The sequence below is a fragment of the Triplophysa rosa genome, linkage group LG5 (assembly GCF_024868665.1).
Source record: "Triplophysa rosa linkage group LG5, Trosa_1v2, whole genome shotgun sequence".
Lineage (NCBI taxonomy): Eukaryota > Metazoa > Chordata > Actinopteri > Cypriniformes > Nemacheilidae > Triplophysa > Triplophysa rosa.
In genome coordinates, this window is record NC_079894.1 from 28112086 (window position 1) to 28118291 (window position 6206).

At 40.9% G+C, this 6206-nt stretch overlaps 4 non-coding genes and 1 pseudogene across 4 annotated transcripts; all 5 read right to left on the minus strand.

Annotated features, from left to right (window-relative positions):
* Positions 1–1651: 1651 nt before the first annotated feature.
* trnam-cau (transfer RNA methionine (anticodon CAU)) lies at positions 1652–1723 on the minus strand. The gene has a single exon. It is a non-coding gene; the product is annotated as a tRNA-Met (tRNA).
* Positions 1724–2148: 425 nt separating this feature from the next.
* Positions 2149–2220, minus strand: trnam-cau (transfer RNA methionine (anticodon CAU)). Its single transcript has one exon. It is a non-coding gene; the product is annotated as a tRNA-Met (tRNA).
* A 6-nt stretch (positions 2221–2226) lies between these two features.
* Positions 2227–2299, minus strand: trnar-ccu (transfer RNA arginine (anticodon CCU)). The gene has a single exon. It is a non-coding gene; the product is annotated as a tRNA-Arg (tRNA).
* A 968-nt stretch (positions 2300–3267) lies between these two features.
* On the minus strand, positions 3268–3340 carry trnar-ccu (transfer RNA arginine (anticodon CCU)). The gene has a single exon. It is a non-coding gene; the product is annotated as a tRNA-Arg (tRNA).
* Positions 3341–3694: 354 nt separating this feature from the next.
* Positions 3695–3869, minus strand: LOC130555160 (U2 spliceosomal RNA; annotated as a pseudogene).
* Between the last annotated feature and the right edge of the window lie 2337 nt (positions 3870–6206).

Below are 6206 nucleotides of genomic sequence, written 5' to 3' on the forward strand. Positions count from 1 at the left end.
TTGGTGAAGACATGGGGAGACATGGCCAGACCAAAGGGCAGGACTTTGTACTGGTATGTTCGGCCCTCGTAAGCAAACCGAAGGACCAGTCGGTGACGAGGGAGAATCGAGACATGAAAGTGCTTGTCCTTCTGGTCGATTGCCACGAACCAATCCTGATGCCGAAGGGACGTCAGGATGCACTTCTGCGTCAACATTCTGAATGGGAGCCTGTGAAGGGCCTTGTTCAGAGTGTGCAGATCCAGAAAGGGGCGCAACCCCCCACCATTCTTGGGTACAATTAAGTATGGGCTGTAGAACCCTTAAGACATCTCAGCTGTAGGAACGGGCTCGATGGCATCCTTCGCCAGAAGGGTGGCGTCCTCAACCTGATGTACGGGAGCATTCTCGCCTCGAACCGAGATAAACAGAATGCCTTGAATCCTGGCGAATTTTATCATGTAGCCAAGACGGATCGTCCTCACTAGCCAACGCGACGGGCTGGGGAGCTATAACCACGCCCCCAGACACCGGGACAGAGGAACTAGGGGTAAAATGTGTGTCACCATCCCCGTGGGGGGAGGTTCTGTGTCTGGCAGAATTACCTGCCTGTAGTCATCGCTGCACAATGCACCATCGAGTGGAGAGTGCTGTGGGCTGGGGGATCGGCATGATGCAACGTCGAGGGGAGGTTGGATGTTTCTTTTTTTTTCATTGTTGAAAGAAACACCCAAGGAGAAAAGAAGCACTTCTTGAGACAAGTTGGGCACCAGACCCTTTTACATCCATTCTAAACCATAAACATATTCCAGACAACTTCTAGATGTCTATATGACATCTGACAGCAGACGTCTCAGAGATGTATTGAAGATGAGCAAACGATGTCTTGTAGATGTAAATTCAGACATCAAATAGTTGTCAGCCAAATGCTCCTGTAGCTCAGTGGTTATAGCATGGCATTAGCAATGTTGAAGTCATGGGTACAAACCCAGGGATTGCACATAATTAGAAACAAATGTAAAGTGTAATGCAATGTTAGTCACTTTGCGTCTGCCAAATGCACAAAGGTAAATGTATATGTACTATCAGGGAAGGATTAGGAGCTCTCCTAAACAGCAACATGTTAAATGCTAATGCTAACATTTGTCCACAGTGCAACCTATTTACAAAGCTTAAACATTCATGTCAGCATTGTTCCTGAGCCTGAGCGGAGAGTACTACAAATTTTTTATCAAATATTCACATGGAAACATTAATTAGCGTAGGATTGTTTTGACCCACCAACTTCTGCGTTATGGGCACAGCGATCAGGTGCCTTTAATTTGCCACTAGGCAGTGAAATCCTGCTGCTTTTTCTGGTATTTTTTATATTCTTCTTTGTTACCCATTGTGGAAGGGCAAATGTTTTGGCACAGTTTCCTCTGAAACAGTTGATCATTAAAAGAGTTTAGCAGAGGATGGTTTCTATCCATCGACCTCTGGGTTATGGGCCTAGCACGCTTCCGCTGCGCCACTCTGCTGAAACACACCCCAGACGGGATTAAGTTTGCAATCAGGCAATCAAAGCCTGCTGTTTTTCCTTTCTTTTTTTACTCATTGTAAAACCGATCCCGACACGTTGACCAGACTTGCTCCGAGAGTGAGCATTACACGTTTTTCATTCAGCGGGTTGTAGCAGAGGATGGTTTCGATCCATCGACCTCTGGGTTATGAGCCCAGCACGCTTCCGCTGCGCCACTCTGCTGTGACATACAGATGGTGGGACTTAAAGTGGCTTTTTCATTAGGCCTCTGGGGCTCTATTGGCTGGCCTATGACCAATGAAAAATCTGCTGTATTTGGCTGGTAGACAGCACGCTAACATTTGTCCACAGTTCAACCTATTTACAAAGCTTAAACATTCATGTCAGCATTGTTCCTGAGCCTGAGTGGAGAGTACTACAATTTTTTTATAAGATATTCACAAAGAAACATTAATTAGCGTAGGATTGTTTTGACCCACCAACTTCTGCGTTATGGGCGCAGCGCTCGGGTGCCTTTAATTTGCCACGAGGCAGTCAAATCCTGCTGCTTTTTCTAGTATTTTTTTATATTCTTCTTTGTTACCCATTGTGGAAGGGCATATGTTTTGGCACAGTTTCCTCTGAAACAGTTGATCATTAAAAGAGGTTAGCAGAGGATGGTTTCGATCCATCGACCTCTGGGTTATGGGCCCAGCACGCTTCCTCTGCGCCACTCTGCTGAAACACACCCCAGATGGGACTCGAACCCACAATCCCTGGCTTAGGAGGCCAGTTCCTTATCCATTAGGCCACTGGGGCTCCTTTGCTCTGCACATCAACAACAAGAGACAACACACGGGTATTTGGACACAGTTCAATTTATTTACAAAGTTTCTAATTATGTTTTTGACGCGTTTCTGAGCATGAAGCGAGAGTACTACAAGTAAAGGCTGGGAATATTCGCTGAGAAACACGGACCGCATCAGAAAACTCTGATCCATCTGCTTCTGGGTTTTGAGCCCAGCTCTCAGGTGCCTTAAGTTTGCAATCAGGTAATCAAAGCCTGCGGTTTTTCCAGGCATGTTTTTCATTTCTTTTTTGTTACTCAATGTAAAACCGATCCCGACACGTTGACCAGACTTGCTCTGAGAGAGAGAGCATTACACGTTTTTCATTCATCGGGTAGTAGCAGAGGATGGTTTCAATCCATCAACTTCTGGGTTTTGGGCCCAGCACGCTTCCGCTGCACCACTCTGCTGTGACACACAGACGGCGGGACTTAAAGTCACAATCCCTGACATAGGAGGTCAGTGGCTTTTTCATTAGGCCTCTGGGGCTCTATTGGCTGGCCTATGACCAATGAAAGATCTGCTGTATTTGGATGGAAGACAGCACGCTAACATTTGTCCACAGTGCAACCTATTTACAAAGCTTAAACATTCATGTCAGCATTGTTCCTGAGCCTGAGCGGAGAGTACTACAAATTATTTATAAGATATTCACAAAGAAACATTAATTAGCGTAGGATTGTTTTGACCCACCAACTTCTGCGTTATGGGCGCAGCGCTCAGGTGCCTTTAATTTGCCACGAGGCAGGTAAATCCTGCTGCTTTTTCTAGTATTTTTTTATATTCTTCTTTGTTACCCATTGTGGAAGGGCAAATGTTTTGGCACAGTTTCCTCTGAAACAGTTTATCATTAAAAGAGGTTAGCAGAGGATGGTTTCGATCCATCGACCTCTGGGTTATGGGCCCAGCACGCTTCCGCTGCGCCACTCTGTTGAAACACACCCCAGATGGGATTCGAACCCACAATCCCTGGCTTAGGAGGCCAGTGCCTTATCCATTAGGCCACTGGGGCTCCATTGCACAGCACATCAACAACAAGAGAAAACACACGGGTATTTGGACACAGTTCAATTTATTTACAAAGTTTCTAATTATGTATGTTATGGAAACCTTTTCTCTCTCTCTCTCTCGCTCGCTCACTAGACCATGTAAGCCAGGTGCAAGCATCTCTAATAGGAACTTCGCTCTTCAACACACAACTTTCCGCATAGCCTACACGTAGGGCTATACACATTCACAAGCAAATAGGCATGCGCGCGCGCTTCTATTAGCCTACGTAAAGTTTCCGAAAAAGAAAATCACGTGACATAGTAGACTTCGGGTTTCCTGAACGCTTCTTTTCAACACACGGTTTTGATCCTTGAAAGGGGAGTGCACCGTTCCTGGAGACACTGCAATACCAGGTCGATGCGTGGAGTGGGCGGAGCAAGCCCCGCTTCCATCTCCGCGCTTCAAAAATCCTTTTAATATATGGTCCCCATATAGGGGACGTATCAGATATTAAACTGATAAGAACAGATTTTTTTCTTTAGAAAAGTTTTTATTGTCACAATTTCACTGNAGTCGTTTCAGTAATACGTATGAATGAATTTCACTAAGTTCGATCGATGGTTTTATTTCACTAGTGTTTGTAAGAGTCGTTTCAGTAATACGTATGAATGAATTTCACTAAGTTCGATCGAAGGTTTTATTTCACTAGTGTTTGTAAGAGTCGTTTCAGTAATACATATGAATGAATTTCACTAAGTTCGATCGAAGGTTTTATTTCACTAGTGTTTGTAAGAGTCGTTTCAATAATTAAGGCCTACACGGCCCCTCATAAATTAGGCTACATTTATAAAAACAACATTTTTCAAAGCGCAGCACAAAAAGGGAATATCGGGCTAGCCTGTAGTAAGTGTTCGGCTGTTGTACAACTACTGGGCCGCTTTAGTGAATCGGCAAGTTCTTAGTGTTTTGTGCGAGGAAAACCAACATGTTCACTTTGTCTGGTTTTAGCGAGGCTCTTAACTAGCGAGGTGCACGAATGTTCAAATACTGGTTCCGCAATAACTATTCGAATAAAAATTCTATTTGAATATTCGTATTTTTCATAAGAATAAAAACTGCGTCACCACAGGGTTAAGTTACCTCTGCAGAAGACCCTAGAGTTGTCACGTCTTATTTAACACTTCTTCCCTTCATCTGTAATGAATTTATAATATACAGAAAATATAAAAAAATCATATGTTCCTAAATCTTTGTTCAGATCGTAAGCTAGTTTAAATATTTTAAGTTTACACACCGGATGCTCGGATCGCATTTTATGCTCGGCCCACATCACCATATTAAAATGTTTTAAAAATGTGAGCCGCAAAATTCGTTAACATTACTTAAATATGAGTTGGAATAAGAATACTAACTTAATATTAAATGATTCATTTATTTATTTCCATAACTTGTTCAGAGCGGTTGTTAGAAATATATTAGGCTAATTCTGATTTCAACAACTTGAAACATTAAAATGTACATTTCACTGCAACTGATATTAATAAGTTTGGCCTTAGCATAAGACTGGTACCTTTTACCATTCGCCTGTAAATAAATTCGCACGGATGTTTTGTTTGTTTGTTTGTTTTAAAACGCGCTGCAATTCCATATTTAGGCTACCTTAGTTGATTTTATTTATTGATGCAAATGCAATGTAAAGCTAAACAAGACAGACACAGACCATGAAACGACAAAGAAAACAATATTTATATGCTTTGGTGACCAACAGGATTAGTAATTCTTCCTCAGATGACGGTCACGTAATAAACAAGCACTACAATGGCTCCGTCTTTGTTTTTAGGATCAATTAACATTCGGCATGGAGGTAAGGCTGTTTTCATTTATTTTTAACATTATAAACAATAAAGCCAGATATTCTTGTCAGATCTGGGTTTTGTTACCGGGAGTTAGAGACCAGCAGTGCGTTTTCTCCGCTATTGTTAACCGTCGACTTGTTGAACAGACTTTCACAGAATAAAATAGACCTATATGTTTGTTTTTCTTATCAAGAACATGTAAAACAAAATAAACAATATAACCATATATCGTTGTGTTTTGTTCGTTTAGTTTTGTATGTCTGGTTTTTGTATGATTTCGCTTTGCGCATGTTTAAATTTATGTATTAAAAAAAATCAAATGTTGCTAATCTTTTCACCATTAAAAAACCTATATGCAGGATATAATATTCGTGCGTTATGAAAAATGTAAAAAATTACGTCTTTATTAATTTAATTTAAATAAACGAATATTCGTTTTTTATTAGCTCAAATATTCGAATATTAAATTATTGAAAAATGCCCATATCCCTAAAGTTTATTAATTGTGTTTGTTATTATATTCATTGCTAAACTGATCTATTTTTGTTAACACATACGTTAAAAGGTTAGTAGAAAGGTGGGTGCCAATTTATTTTATTTTGTTCTTGTTTTCTCCTGTTAGTAAGGAACGTAGGGTATTTTCCTGTATTTTGGTTTTTTTTTATTGTGTTAGTCTAGTTAGTTACTTTCCCTACTAGGTAGAGTGTCTTTTGTTTATTATTTTGGCTTAACCCCCCTCTTGAAGCTTGAAACCCTTCAACAATTTTGTTAATAAAATAACTATTTTGCTTCCTTTGACATTTGAGTTTTTTCAGATCTTTTTTTTAAATTGAGTGATCTTAAATCTTGCAGCTGACACACACACACAACACCATTTTTATTCTGTTACGTGCCTCCTTTTGAACCCTAGATTTATGGCGGTCCTAACAGGTACAGTGCCAGTGTCTGCATGGGAGAGGTGGCAGCAACGCAGAAGAAGGTAATGTCATGCGATCTTCTGAAAAGTATTAATTGTGTTAAGTTATATTTTTT